Here is a 15,999-nt window from a genome sequence, read left to right on the forward strand (position 1 = left end):
TGCTGGGATACACAACTATTTAAAGTGAAGGGTGTGACTACTTAGCAAGTGCAGCTGATCACTCAGCAAGGAACTTCTTTGGAAAGCCTGCAATAGAAAAACTGTCACTTAACCACTTCAGTGCCAAGAGAAATGAAACCCATTTAAATGAAGACAGCCAAATGAGAGGCTCCAGACCAAAGACTGTCACTGGTCTCTACATTCAGGGAGGCAATCGTGACACCAAGAGTCAATAGTTAATGCCAAGCACCTTACATGTATGAATCTGTTGATTACGAGAGCAATCAACAGCTGCTTCCCCATGTCAATGGCCAATATCAGAGAAATCTATGATCCTGGATAATACACCATAGCAAATTAATTTGAATTTAGTTGGGATGTTTTCTGCCCATTGAGTAAGTATCAATCGACTTTGTAGAAGTCCTTCGGCGCTAGTTAATGGCTATCCACACAACTGCAAGGAGAGAGAATGATCATTACAAGAGATGGAACAAAAACAAAACAATGTAGGAGATTAAATCTTTTTGTTTTGTGCTTGAGAAAATATTTAGACAAATTTATTTAGACAGAAAAACATTATTTTTTATATTTTGTCAAGTTTTTGCAATGGAAAAAATCTCTGAAATGGTAAAAAAAAACCCCTATCCATATCAACGTAAGCAAAAACTTTTGTGATGTAAATAAAAGGTGTATTCCCCTAATAAATATATTATTATTTATTATTATAGCACCATTTATTCCATGGCGCTTTACATATGAAAAGGGGTATACATAATAAAAAACAAGTACTATACTTATGAACAATACAAGCCACTGACTGGTACAAGAGGAGAGAGGTCCCTGCCCCCGAGGGCTCACAATCCACAAGTGATAGGTGAGGATGCAGTAGATGAGAGTAGAGTTGGCCGTGCAATGGTATAGTGGACTGAGGGTTACTGCAAGTTGTAGGCTTGTTGGAAGAGGTGGGTCTTAAGGTTCCTTCTGAAGGTTTCCACGGGAGGTGAGAGTCTGATATGTTAGGGTAGAGAGTTCCAGAGTATAGGGGATGCTCGGGAGAAATTTGATATACGATTGGGGAAATGCGATCTTGTGAGGATCTGAGGTTGCGTACAGGTAAGTACCGGGAGACTAGGTCACAGATATATGGAGGAGACAAGTTGTGGTTAACGCTTTCCTTCTACTCCATATATACCGATGGTTAGGGTTTTGAACTGAAGTCTCTGGGCAATGGCAGGCCAGTGAAGGGATTGGCAGAGAGGAGAGTCCAGGGTATAGCAGGGAGAAAGTTGCATTAGTTGTGTATTTGCTGGGTAGAAGAGTTTAGGATAGATTGTAGGTGTGTGAGAGTGTTAGAAGGTAGGCCACAGAGCAGGAGGTTGCAGTAGTCGAGGTGGGAGATGATGAGGGCATGCACTAGTGTTTTTGTAGATTCTTGGTTAAGGAATGTACGGATCCAAGAAATATTTTTGAGTTGGTGCCGGCAGGAGGTGTAAAGGGCTTGGATATGTGGTTTGAAGGAGAGAGAAGAGTTAAGGGTTACCCCAAGGCAGCGAGCTTGCGGGATAGGGGAGAGTGATACTTTGATTGGGATAGCTCTGTTCGGAGGGTTGAGTGAGATTGGGGAAAGATGATGAATTTTGTTTTGTCCATGTTAAGTTTTAGAAATCGAGCAGAGAAGAAAGTCAAAATAGTGAACAGACATTGTGGCATTCTTGTTAGTAGTGAGGTGATATCAGGTCCAGAGAGACAGAGTATGAAGCAGACCATGATCTCCCCCCTCCCCCCAACATGATAATGATCCTAGACACCTCCAAGACTAACACTGCCTGCTAAAGAAACTGAGGGTAAACGTGCCAGACTAGCCAGTCATGTCTCCAGACCTAAACCCTATTGGGCATCTGCGGGGCCTCCTCAAACAGAAGGTGGAGGAGCACAAAGTCTTTAACATACACCAGCTCCGTGATGTTGTCTTGAGGGATATTATGGGATTCAAGTGGCTCCTGTGAAGCTCTATTGAACACTCAAACATGTTATCTAACCAATTAGCGCAGAGGCGGACACAAACAGAAGAGGGCCCCTGTGCACGAATATATTGCTTTGGAGATAGAAATAGGCCCCTTACCACTTGGATCCCTGTAGGGCTCCATATGTTGATATGTTTGATATGATAGGGGTTGGGAGGGTTTTCTACCTGTTGAGTTAAATGTTTGTTATCAATTCCACATTCGTTGACCATGGGGCAGTAGTCATTGCTGAGCTAGTCATCAGGTGCTCCCAATCACAGTACATGAAGATGGAGTTCCCAGCTAGGTGTGTGGTGTTGCACTACGAAGGCGAAACGCCTTTACAGACCACATGTTGCCATGTTTTGGCTGGCCAGGGCCAGATGGTACAGTTTATTGAAGGAGACTGCAAGTTCATAAAATATTAGTTTTACTATACATAAACTTGAATACAATGATGTACATTAGATTGTGAGCATAAATCTTCCCATATGTTTCATTGTCACAGAGCATCACTTCAATTCTTCCAACCTACATAAGTCCTTTTCTTCCCCACACTTTCCAGCCTAGTACTACAATCTTTGGAAGTCATTCTCCTTTTCAAGAAATTCCATGTCTTGTCCCTCTTAAAGGTTGGAGTGAGCTAAAAGCCACTGAAGACACCTAGGGGACACCAGCTCAAGACACTCCCTTCGCTCCTTGTTCTGCTCTGTTTTGAGGAAGGACCCGTCTCACTCTGTCACCCATTCTTTTGGTCAGTGCGCTTATCCAGCTGCACTAAAACACTCCTTGTCCTCAGTCACGCCATCCTGTTTCTTCTCTTCAGGAAACCCACGTTATGCGGCTCTTCTGCAGCTTAGACCTTAGGTCTGTCGCTGTCACAGGCTGGGCCCTATCTGGTGTTCTAATAGAAATTGTCTCTCTCCCTGGACACTAGCTCCTCCCCTATGGGCTAGTCCAAACATTAACTCAGTCTGCCCCTACAGCCTGTTGCTGGGCAGACTTAACCTTTCACCTACCTTTTTGTATAGGCACACACATTACAATGCTCTGTATTACCACATCTTACAAAACACTGCTATGCCTTACATTACACAGGAACATGTCATATTACATTATCAATACTGCTAAATTTTAAACATTATACATTCCTGTCTTATATATTACTAACACTTATCTCTATCAGGCATTACACAGCATTGCGGCGATTGATGTCTTCAGGGGAGAAACACAACCATAGGTCCACCTCCTTACATAACCTTAAAGGTGATCTGTCAGTTGCCTTAAACATGTCATTTTTTCTTACCTGGTGTAAATGCCGCTGCTTTCCAGAATCCACAGCTGTTTTTAGTTTGTTCCTGCGCCTCTCCATTCCTGAGATATGGCCCTCTCTTTCTTGTATATAAATCTACCCTTTTTGTTCAAGTGGGCTGGTCCTAAAATCTTCTCTATAGGCATCTTCTTCAAGACCACGCCCACTTGCCTAACAAGACTAGATTTATATACAGGGAAGAGGGGGCCATATCTCAGGAACGGAGAGGCGCAGGAACAAAAGAAAAATATCGGCGGATTCAGGAAAACAGCGGCATTTACACCATGGAAAAATATTACATACTTGCGTCTTTTCAAGCTTTAAAACGTTCTTACATTACATACAGAGCACTAAATTTAAAACAGGCTCCAAGTCATAATTAGATTTATACTTTTCTTTATGTGGTTGAGAAACTGAATTTCTGCACAACATAAAATGGTTACGACTTTCCATAGAGGCTGGAGACTGAATTCTTCCATTATATTTGTTTATAAAAGCCTCCGATAACCATTCAAAGGCTGAGATAAGAGGTAAATAGGAACAAAACCCTCGGAATTGCCCGTTATCAGTCAGATAGAGGCCGTCCAATTCATAATGTAACACAACTAGTGAACAATGCGGCTCTATAATAATACAATGCAAAAAAGTAGTTACATATAGTAGTAGTTGTATATGGAAAAATGTTGTGCACTTTGAAAATCTACAGACCTGAAGCCATGTACGAACTGTTCTACATATTTCAAAGGTTATAAATAGAGATGAGCGATCCTGATCGCAAAGATCGGAAAATGTTATAATCGTACGATCTTTGGCCGTATCGGATCAGGATCAGACATCAAACATTTCAACAAAAATCGGTGACCTTGCCAGGGATTGGTAACTGTTTGGATGGCAAAAAAACATCCAATCCCCATGTCAAGTAATGGCTTTGCTTTGATTGGCCATTGTACATACTTTCCAAGTCTACCAATGGCTGCAGCGCTACTTTCTAAGGCCGATAATTATCCCTCATACATATTCACTGCTTTCCCCACCCACCTGTGTCTCTGATTGTCTGCCGTTGGACCACACCCCCACTCTCTGTGATAGGTTGGAATCACACACACTTTCTGTGCCCTTATACTGGTGATAAATAAATAAATGTTGTAGGGTCACCCTCTGTATTGATACCAGAACAGATAAAACCACGGCTACGGGCTACAGTCCCCAGCCGTACACTTATCTTGGCTGTGTATCAAAATAAGAGGAACCACATGCGGCATTTTTAAAGAAATTATTTAAATAAATAATTTTTAAAAAAAAACGGAGTGTGCTTCCCCCCAATTTTGACATCCAGATAAAGCCTGACATCTGGCTGGTATTCTCAGGCTGGGGAGAGCCATGGTTTTTGGCCCCCCTAGTTCTGCCTGGAGTTTTAATGTACTTCCAATAAAAGATGTGTTCTACGGATGGTGAGTGCAATATGATTTTCTATTTTTATTTTTGAATGTCACATGGCTTTTTTTCTACATGTGTTGAACCATATCCTTTTTTTCTACCATTTGGGGTTTTTTTTTCTCTGATATTGCGTGCTTGGGTGGTGCCAGCGTTTTTCTTTGTTACCCCAAGGTATGATGCTATCGCCTTTTCACTCTAACGGTTTATGGACACGAAAACTTTTTCAGAAGGATTCTGCTTTTAAAACCACCTGAAAAAGTGAAAGCTAATCGCTCAAAAGAATGATCTTAAGCATTTCTCTGTAAAAACATCTCACTGGTCACATGTTCAATCTTTTAAGCATCTGTTAACAGCTCCAGGTTTCCAAAAACGCCCATTGGTTAAAATAAGTCACCAAACCATTCTTCATTTTGCGCTCTGAAGGTGCTCTATATTTCGCAACAGAAGTCAATTAGAAGAGTACAAGACGTCTTTTTGAGCGTATTTGCTTGACAAACTGCTGGCAGTTTCTTCATTAATGAATGGAGTTAAATGAATGGCAGAAAAATAGATGCATCAAAAGTGTTAGAAAAACGATTAGAAAAAGCCCTGAGAAAATAACAAAAAATGGTATTAGACACTTCAGGAAAAAAAAAACCTTCAGATTTTCATGAAGTGTCTTACCCTTAAAATAAAAAGTCATGTGCACATACCCTTAGAATTAATGGGTGGACCCCCATTTACTATAAAGGGATGGCATATCCCAACGATGACAAAAAAGGACAGTTGCAATCTGAAATGCTAATGCATGCAAATATTGAATGCAAGAATATACATATGCAAAAAAATTGTATGCAAAAATAATTTGTATGTAAAAAAACTGAAATATTTAACATACAAAAATGGCTGTTTCAATATCTGCCCAGTAGCCACGTCAAGGCCTCTCTCTGGCTTCAGTTTAGTATAGGTCCCCAGCATACGAGATATGCCTTGTCGTGGCTACTGGGCAGATATTTAGCATATAAAAATGGCCATTTCTATATCTGCCCAGTAGCCATGTCAAGGCCTCTCTCTGGCTTCAGTTTAGCATAGGTTCCCAGCATACGAGATATGCCTTGTCGTGGCTACTGGGTAGATATTTAGCATATAAAAATGGCCATTTCTATATCTGCCCAGTAGCCACGACAAGGCATATCTCGTATGCTTTGAGCAATGGCTCAAAAAATCAAAGAGGCTAAGAATACCAAAAGATACCTACAGGGGGTTAATGAATGTGATTAATGGCGTCCCGCACACTCTCTGACGCACGTTTCACACTGTGTAGCGCTTTTTCCGGGAGTTTTTCTTCCTTGAAGACATCCTGTTTCTATTTTTAATATTTTTATGAATAAAAGTTAATTTTTATATGAATCTTGTCTATTCATTGGTGATTTATAGCTTATTAATTATATCTCCCTAAATATTGATATGTTTTGGTGTTGATGCAAAAATATAAGACAATATTTGCAAGATTTTTTCTTTCTTTTACTAAAAAGTGCTTTCTTAGCAGAAAATTTGTGGCTATAAGAAGATGTTTATTCTGGCCACACAATCCCACACTATACATACAGAATAGCGGCACTTTTCTCCGATACGGTATCATTTATATTTATCGTATGCATCTAATTCATATTTAGAAAACGAATATTTATCCCGTTTATTATCTCCGTTAATGGCCACAAGTCTTCTTTATAAGAGGGGGAAGGGGGGGCACGAACCCTCCTCGGAATGAAATGACAGCAATATATTGCAGCTGTGGATCCGCTAATGATCTGCTTTTATGAAAACTCTTTGAGTTTGCATCTAAGGAAAATTAGGAGCTAGAAGAAGATTGAAGTCTTTTAGCGTGGAGTCTAAGTGCCGGTTCCGCCTCTCTGAGCACATGCCGGAGACGGCTTTGTTAAAATTCAGCCCCACACCTTCGCTGTCACTACTGGTTGGAGTGTAGGCAAGTTCCTTTTTGAAGCGGAGCAAATCTTTGCACAGTTAAGCAAGCGTCAGTCAGATGCGAGCTTGGCTGCCAGCCCAGGATTGTTAGACTTTTTCATGCTACACCTGAATAAGATATTGACGAGACATTGCTACCTAAACCGAATAAAGAAACACAAGATAAAAAAATATAATTAAATTGTCATAAGACTGACAGAATAATTTGAAGACTAAATCTTACATTTTTTCTTTTCGAGAAAGTTTTTTTTTCTTTTTTTTTCTATTTTCTTCTTTTGCAGATTTCCCGAAGCCGCTGTTTCAGTTGACAAGTAACAGCTCTCTTACATGGAACTTTACATTTACGAAGTTGACTTAGATCCTCCTAAAGTCATTTTTGTGTTCACTTTAAAGGATCCAGATCTTTTTTTTTTTGCTTGTTTTTTTGAGAAGAATATTACAGGCAAGGGTGTACTTAGAAGTGAAGGGGGTCCTAAAACATACAAAATGAGGGTCACATTGTAGAGATGAGAGTATATATATATATATATATATATATATATACATATATATTTCAATTAAATGCCCAAAGTTACTAAAACCCTCACTAGACATAATGTGATTTTGGATTTGTGTAATTCGCTTCCCCACGGATTCAGACGTTTTTCTGAACCGCAGGACCCGTAAACCCCTATCTACACAGGACAGGAGAGCTGGGTGTCTTTTTGCTGCATCTTCTTTTACAGAACTCTGCACCCATGTGTTAGGGTACTTTCACACTTGCATTAGTCACAATCCGCCGCTTTGGAAAACAGCGCAATCCGTTAACGGCTTGCGCTGTTTCGCATAGACTTGTATGGATGATGGATTGCGACTAATATGTCTGCGTTGCATCTGCCGCGTGACGGATCAGTCGTGGAACGACTGACTGTCGGGCAGCAGAAACGCAGCATGTAGCGTTTTTTGAGCGGCGAAATCCCTTTTGTTGACTGCGCATGCTTAGCTCTTATGTTTAATAATTGAAATCAATGTTTCTCTCGGAGGCCGAACGATCAGCTGATCGCCCCGCGGCCAGCTTTTGAGAGCAATCAGCTGATTGGTTTTTGAGAGTAATCAGCTGACTCCCCGGCAGCGGGCTTTTGAGAGCAATCAGCTGATTGCCCAGTGGCCAGCTTTTGAGAGCGATCAGCTAATCGTTCACAATAGCCTGCCGTCGGTAAAACAGTAAAAAAAACCCACAAAACAACGGATCGTTGTTTTGCAGCATCAGTCACATCAGTTGTGCCACTATCTGCAACGCATCCATTGCATCAGTCACACAACTGATTGTGACGGATGCCGCACAACGCAAGTGTGACAGTACCCTTACTCGTTAGGAATGCAGCCAGCCTAGCCTGGACCCCATCTTTATAGAAACTATACATCTATCTTTAAGGTTGCTATACTCTTGATTGTATAGTATTTTCAAACCAAAATGTTGGTGAGGAGACAGGTCATAAAAAATGTTATGGTGGGGTCCAAACAGTGAGATGTCCACCAACAGGCCAAACTAGTCTCAAGTTTCTTCTTTTGGGAGACCCATTTTGCTGCATCTTCTTTCACGAACCTCTGCACCCATGTGTTACTGCTTAGGGATGCAGCCAACCTAGCCTGGCCCCATCTTTATAGAAACTATACATCTATCTTTAAGGTTGCTATACTCTTGATTGTATAGTATTTTCAAACCAAAATGTCGTGAGGAGACAGGTCATAAAAAATGTTATGGTGGGGTCCAAACAGTGAGATGTCCACCAACAGGCCAAAATAGTCTCAAGTTTCTTCTTTTGGAAGACTATTGCATCCACTGGTCGTCCTTTAGAGGTCTTACACCCTTGACTATGTAGGATTTCCAAGTCATTCTAAGGAGGGGTATAAAACATAGTTCGAACTTTCGAACACTCATTCAATCCCAAGAAAAGGCCAGTTTTAGATGAAATCCAATCTAAAATCTAACCTTGGACTCCTCTCTCTAGAGGCCCAATACCTACAAGAGGTCTACCTCTATGGTTCCTATATTCTTCATTACATAGGCCTTAAAACCATAATTATTCTTGAAACGTTTTATAGGGGTGTCTGACCACTGAGACATGTACCAACTTCAAGAACAGGTAAGTATTAGAAAGCCACCAACAAGGTCTTGGCCACATCTTCTTGGGGGCCTATTGTATCCTTCAGTCTACTTTGACTTCCCACACCATTGGCTACATAGGATTTCCAAAAAATAATGCTATAGCAGGATAGGTCATAAAACAATGTTTGGTGCAATCCAAGTTCTGAGATCTTCAACAACCTCAAGAACAGTCTAGTCTTAAAATTGAGCCACCTTGGTCTGATTCCCCTCTTTTAAGAGCTACATAGCTAACATAGGTCTTCATATGCCCTTGATTACATTGAATTTACAAACCATAATGCTAGAAATGGAAGGGTCCTAAAACATTATTGGGTTCCAACTTCTAGAACTTCTAGAACCCCAACAACCATGAGAATAGGTCAGTTTTACAATGGACCCAACATGGTCTGGGACCCCTACAGCAGCCATTGGTCTGTTTGTATTTCTCTTTCATACCTGATTCCATGGGATATCTGAACCATTATTCTATGGGACAAAGATGGGTCATAAAACATAGTTTAGTGAGAAGGGAGCACTTTAACCTCTACGACCTTGAGAATATTTCAGTTTTAGGCTTGTCTACTAGGTAAAAGTAATTCTCTCCCTTTAGAAGTCAACGGACTAAATTATTTTAATTGATGAGGATCTCAGGAGGCCTGATGGTAAGTGGTTAATATTCTTGCAGCGCCACCAGAGGTGAAATGAAGTATTACACGGTGCTCGTTCATATCAGTAGGCTGTGTTATATACACATTTACCTGCTTTAAGCCCGCTTTACACGCTTCAATATATCTCACAATCCGTCGTTGGGGTCAAGTTGTAAGTGACGCACATCCGGCATCGTTTGTGAGGTATCTGCGTGTGACAGCTATGTGCGATCAGGATTGAACGCAAAACCGTTGATCGCAAACACATCGTATCTTTGTCTGGAATTGAACGTTTTGTTGCACGAACCTAGTCAATTGAATCGTGTGACATCCCTCATACGATTTTGATGTCTGTGGCTATGTGCGCAGGTGTGCGCTCTGCACCGCAGCTTAAAAAAGGTCCGCTTCAGAGCGCAGCTGAAAAGCTGCGTTCTGAAGCGCCTCACAATGTCTGTCATTCACTAATCTCTGTCAGTCGGTCACTATCTCTGTCCCTCTCTCTCTGTCCATGTCAGGCTATCCCTCTTACCCCATCTCTTATACTCACCGATCCCCGATCCCCGGCGCGGCGCTGCACGGCATTTACACTGCTCCGGCAGCTTTCACTATTTTGAAAAAGCCGGCCGCTCATTAAACAATCTCGTATTCCCTAGTTTCCCCGCCCACAGGCGCCTATGATTGGTTGCAGTGAGACACGCCCCCACGCTGAGTGACAGGTGTCTCACTGCACCCAATCACAGCAGCCGGTGGGCGTGTCTATACTGTGCAGTGAAATAAATAATTAAATAATTAAAAAAAACGGCGTGCGGTCCCCCCCAATTTTAAAACCAGCCAGATAAAGCCATACGGCTGAAGGCTGGTATTCTCAGGATGGGGAGCTCCACGTTATGGGGAGCCCCCCAGCCTAACAATATCAGCCTGCAGCCGCCCAGAATTGCCGCATACATTAGATGCGACAGTTCTGGGACTGTACCCGGCTCTTCCCGATTTACCCTGGTGCGTTGGCAAATCGGGGTAATAAGGAGTTATTGGCAGCCCATAGCTGCCAATAAGTCCTAGATTAATCATGTCAGGCGTCTCCCCGAGATACCTTCCATGATTAATCTGTAAGTGACAGTAAATAAACACACACACATGAAAAATCCTTTATTAGAAATAAAAACACAAACATATACCCTGGTTAACCACTTTAATAATCAGGACGCGGCACAGACAGAGCCGCAGCATGACAATGAAGTCGGGTGAGGTTCACCCGAGTTCATTCTGACAGTGCGGCTCTGTCTGTGTCTGCTGTCATCTGCCATTCAGCTCTGCTGCATGGCTGTCTGTTTCTGCTGTTAGCGGCCATGTAGCAGAGCTGAATGGCAGATGACATAGTAAAAACGCATCCCTACACATTACACACGCTTGGCAAGTCAATAAATAAAAAAAAAAAAAAAGGGTGCCCAATGCATACGTCACAGAACACATGATCTAAAGGATCGCACACAAAATTGATCAATTTAACATAGACTACTAACGCTCGTGTGACAGCAAATGCACGACCTACGTGCGATCTCATAAGATCCCGTATGCAACCTGGGCGTGTCACATCGCAAATGCGATTGTACAACTAATTGCAACGTGTAAAGTTGGCTTAAGAATTTCAATCCTTACAGCTGCGCTTCACTCTGTTCAGTAGATGGGATCTAAATGGCGGAAATCCCTGTATTCCTGTATTAATCGTATTGAGTACCTGAAAATGGGTTTTCTCTTCTAATCAAAAAGACCCCTTATGAGTCACTGTAAAAAACACATCTGAGGTAATTAATAGGTTAAATTGGGTTGAAAAGTGATTAGAAAGTAAACCTTATATTTTTTTACAAATAGCACCACTCTTGGCCAACAACAATGTTTGCAGCTTTGTTATAATGCAAGAAGAAATGTACCCAATGTACATGGGTGGCAATGTTTAATAAGAAAAGGCAGAATTCCTTCCTCCCATTTCCTTCCTTCCTCTTTTTCTTTCCTTTCCTTCTTTTTTTCCATCTTTCTTCCATCCTTCCCTTCTTTTTTTACTTTCTATTTTTCTTTCCTTCCTTCTTTCCTCCCTACACTTTTCTTTGTTTCCTTCACTTTGCTTATTTCTTTTCTTCCTCTTATTTCTATCCTTCCCTTTCTTCTTTTCCCGATTCTTTCCTTCTTTCTCTTTCTTTCCTTCCTTCCATTTCTTTCATTTATTCCTTCCCATCCCTTCATTCTTTCCTTCTTTTCTACTGTCTTCCTTCCATCCTTTCCTTATGTTTCCTTTCTTCCCTCTTTCTCCCCTCCCTCCTCCCTATCCTTCTTTCCTTCCTTCTTTTCTTCCCTTTCCTTCCATCGTTCCCTCCCCTCTCCCGCATTCCTACCGTTCTTTCCTTCCATCTTTCTTTCCTTCCTTTTCCTTCTTTCCTTCCCCTTAACTCCTTTCTTTTTCTTTATTTCTCTTTCTTTCTTACCCTTCTTTCCTTCCCTCTTCCTTACATCCTTCCCTTCCTTCTGTTTCCTTCCTTCCTACCCTTCTTTCCTTCCTTAATACCTTTCTTCCATCTTTCCCCTCTTCCTTCAGTCCTTTTTCATGCCCTCCTTTTTACACTTCTTTCCTTCCTTTTTTCCTTTCCTTTCCCCTCCTTCCTTTTTTTTTCCCCTTCCTTCCTTCCTTCTCTTTGCTTCCTTCACTCCTTCTTTCCTTCTCTCCTTCCTTCCCCCTTCTTCCTTCTTACCCTTCCTTTCTTCTCTTTGCTTCCTCAACTCCTTCTTTCCTTCCCTCCATCTTCCCCATTTTTCCTTCCTTCTTTACTTTCCCTTCCTTTCTTCACTTATTATCTTTCTGTCCTTCCTTTCTTCCTTCTCACCTTCCTTCTTACCATTACTTTCTTCTTTCCTTCCCCTTTCTTTCTTTCCTTCCTTCCCTCCATCTTTCTTACCAATACTTTCTTCTTTCCTTCCCCTTCCTTTCTTATTTTTTCCTTCCTTCCTTCCATCTTTCCTACCATTAGTTTTTTCTTTCCTTCCCCTTCTTTTCTTCTTTCCTTTCTTCCTACCTTTCTTCCTTCCTTCTCTCCTTTCTTCCTACCACTACTTTCTTCTTTCCTTCCCCTTCCTTCCTTCCCACCTTCTTTTCTACCATTAGTTTCTTCTTTCCTTCCCCTTCATTTCTTCTTTCCTTTCTTCCTTCCTTCTCTCCTTCCTTCCTTCCTACCATTATTTTATTCTTTCCTTCCCCTTCCTTCCTTCCTTCCTTCCTTCCTCCCTTCTTTACTTCCTTCCTTCATTCTTTCCTTCCTTCTTTTCTTTCCTTCTCCTCTTCTTAATTGTCTTTCATTCCTTCACTCATTCTTTCCTTTCCCTTTCTTTTCTCCTTCTTTCCTTTTTTCTCCTTGCTTCCTTCACTTGTTTCCTTCTCTCCTTCCTTCCTACCATTACTATCCTCTTTCTTTCCTTCCTTCCTTCTTTCCTTCCTTCTTTCCTTCCTTCCTTCCTTCCTTCCTTCCCTCCCTCCTTCTTCCCTTCTCCCCTTCCTTCCTTCCTTCCTTCCCCTTCCTTCCTTGTTTCTTTCTTTCCTTCCTTCCTTCCTTCCTTCCCTCCTTCTTCCCTTCTCACCTTCCTTCCTCTCTTTCCCAGAATCTTCTGCACTTGTTCAGATTCTGCATAAAGCAGTGGAAAGTGGTCAGAGGAAGAAAATTGGAAACTCGGTCTGTATTTAAATGGAGGCGCTCGGCTATTAATCACGTCAAAGCTTTGAGCACTTATGGTTTGAGCAGAGCGCAGCCGGATCCTCAAACAGAAAAACAAGACTTGTGTTATCTTCAAGTGAGCATTAAAAGCCGCAGTTTAAATTAGGATATAATGGTGTTCTGACAGCTTAATGAAAACTAATAGCGACCAGAAACCGCTTTAAACAACCATTGCAATTATTTCTACAATTATTTTTTATTTTGTATTTTTAATTTTCTGCGGCTCTCTCTTATATGTTGCGCTTGTTTATAGGAAGGCGCTGCCGCTCTCCAAACTCGCCATCATCTCAGCGGGGGGCCGGGTAAAAGCAGAAGGGAAGAAGGACGGATATTTCTTTCCATCTTTTCTTCTCTTCTCAGATGGTATTAATTTCTCTCGCGCTTTTTTTTGGACTCTGTTTGTTTTGTTTCATGTAATTATATTTCCTATGGGGGGAGGGGGATGTAATTAGCTAAATTGGAGCTTAACTGATTTTGCCTGGTTTTTCAGATTTACGTTTGTTACTGCAGAGACTGAAATCCCTCATATTCATATGCGTTTGATGGGGTGAGATCCGGATTTTATGTACTACGTATAGGCAGTTTACTGATTGAAATGGGCCGTTTCAGCCAGAAAACAGCCCAAATGGCCCCTTTGGATGCTTAGTTTCTAGAACATAATCTGTCGTCTTTGGCAGAATCACAAAGAGCTCGGCTCGTACGGCGCTGACTGTCATCTCGGTGCAGATTAGGTTCAATGCTATACATATACGACATTGTGTAACACAAACACCCTACCTTTAGGATAAGACCACACGGGTAGCTGCATGTGGCCAAATTTCCACCCATCCATGGTGGCCGTTGGGCTCCCAGTGCTCTCAACATTAAGGCTAAGGGGTACTTTGCACACTACGACATCGCAAGCCAATGGCAGCGATGCCGAGCGCGATAGTCCCCGCCCTCGTCGCAGCAGCAATATCTTGTGATAGCTGCCGTAGTGAACATTATCGCTACGGCAGCTTCACATGGACTTACCTGCCCTGCGACGTCGCTCTGGCCGGCAAACTGCCTCTTTCCTAAGGGGGCGGGTCGTGCTGCGTCACAGCGACGTCCGTCACACGGCAGGCAGCCAATAGAAGCGGAGGGGTGGAGATGAGCGGGACGTAAGCATCCCGCCCACCTCCTTCCTTCCACATAGCCGGCGTGAGCCGCGGTGACGCAGGTAGAAGATGTTCCTCGCTCCTGAGGCTTCACACACAGCGATGTATGCTGCTGCAGGGGAACGAGGAAGAACATCGTACCGTGCAGCGAAATTATGAAAATGTCGGACACTACACCGATGATACGATTACGACGCTTTTGCGCTCGTTAATCGTATCAAAAAGGATTTACACACTCCGATATCGACAGCGACGCCGGATGTGCGTCACTTTCGATTTGACCCCACCAACATCGCACCTGCGATGTCGTAGTGTGCAAAGTACCCCTTAGTCAGATTTGGTATATTGTATGGACCAATTGAATCTGCACCATTAGGGTATCTTCACTCAGATGTTATTTATGTGCATTTTGATCTGGATCCACTTTAAAATCTACATCAAAAAGTTTTACAAAACTTGGAACTTTGGAACAATCATTGACCCATAAATGATCGGAAACTCTCCAAATCCTTCTCAAAAAAACAAAACTTCTAATTGACTTTGTTTCTGCTCAGTTTCCACTCCAAAAATTCAATAGTATATGCTCATGGACTCTTTTAACTGAGTTTTAAGAGCAGAAACTCAAACTTATTGTCACTCTAGGTATAGGGAGTGAGCGGCAAAAGATAAGGGAAAGGGACCCCTGCATCTAGGGAAGGGGGAGATGGTGACCCCTGACCAAACTTACTCCTGGTCCCTGGGGTCCATCACCACCCTAGATAGGTTCCGTGAACATTTCTTTACCTGCAAAATCCATAAAAACTCCGGCTTCAACTTTTTTGGCATCACTCTGATCCCTCTGTCTCGTGCGCGAAACTTCTCTTTGGCCATAAGTCAGAAATTACAACACAAGATCTCAATGAAAGTCTATGAGAGCCAGAAGAAGGCTTTCATAGACTTGTATTGACTTGTGACCTCCAGCACCTCCATGAAACACTGGCGCTGTACTATTTGGGGCATTTGGTCAATTTGCTTCCTAAATTTTTAAGGTGTTGTATGTTTGCCACTCTGTATAGGGAGGCTGGGCAAAGTAAACATGAGTTCTTTGGAAATTTGGAGGATTATATCAGAACACAACACTTAACCAGCATCTTCTATACATAAGGTGATGTACAGTTTCCAGGAAGCACACTGCTATATAACACTGCTCTAGGCAGAAGTAGATGACAGGCTTTAATAATCTTCACACAGGGCTTCCAAAGTAATATATATGATAATCTGTTCACAGATTCTCTTCTCTCCTTACACCATGTCTTTCTCCTTACACAGTGGATGTACACAAAGCAGAACACTGTATCTTATGTGAGGTGAGGGGGATGGGTGAGTTCTATGGTGTCTTCTCTCCACCATACTACTGCTGCGCAGCAGTTTGCTTTTGAACTATCCTGAGCTCCTGCACAGAGTTTTCACTTGAACTGCCCTGGCTGTTCTCCACTCCTGACAGTCTCTTTTCTGGACTGGCAGATCTCTGTAGCTTGACTTTCCTCAGGATACATACACTACACTTTTCTGAGCACTTTGTAAAAAGACAAAAAGAACTTCTTTCCTTTTTCAGAGGCAAATACACACATCCT

General features: G+C 42.1%; 1 protein-coding gene across 3 annotated transcripts in view; it reads left to right on the plus strand.

Annotated features, from left to right (window-relative positions):
* Positions 1 to 15,999, plus strand: part of ESRRG (estrogen related receptor gamma) — a 1,119,561-nt gene that overhangs the window by 571,929 nt on the left and 531,633 nt on the right. The gene's annotated exons all lie outside the window — the stretch shown is intronic.

Source organism: Anomaloglossus baeobatrachus, chromosome 3, assembly GCF_048569485.1.
Source record: "Anomaloglossus baeobatrachus isolate aAnoBae1 chromosome 3, aAnoBae1.hap1, whole genome shotgun sequence".
In the NCBI taxonomy this organism is placed as follows: Eukaryota; Metazoa; Chordata; class Amphibia; order Anura; family Aromobatidae; genus Anomaloglossus; species Anomaloglossus baeobatrachus.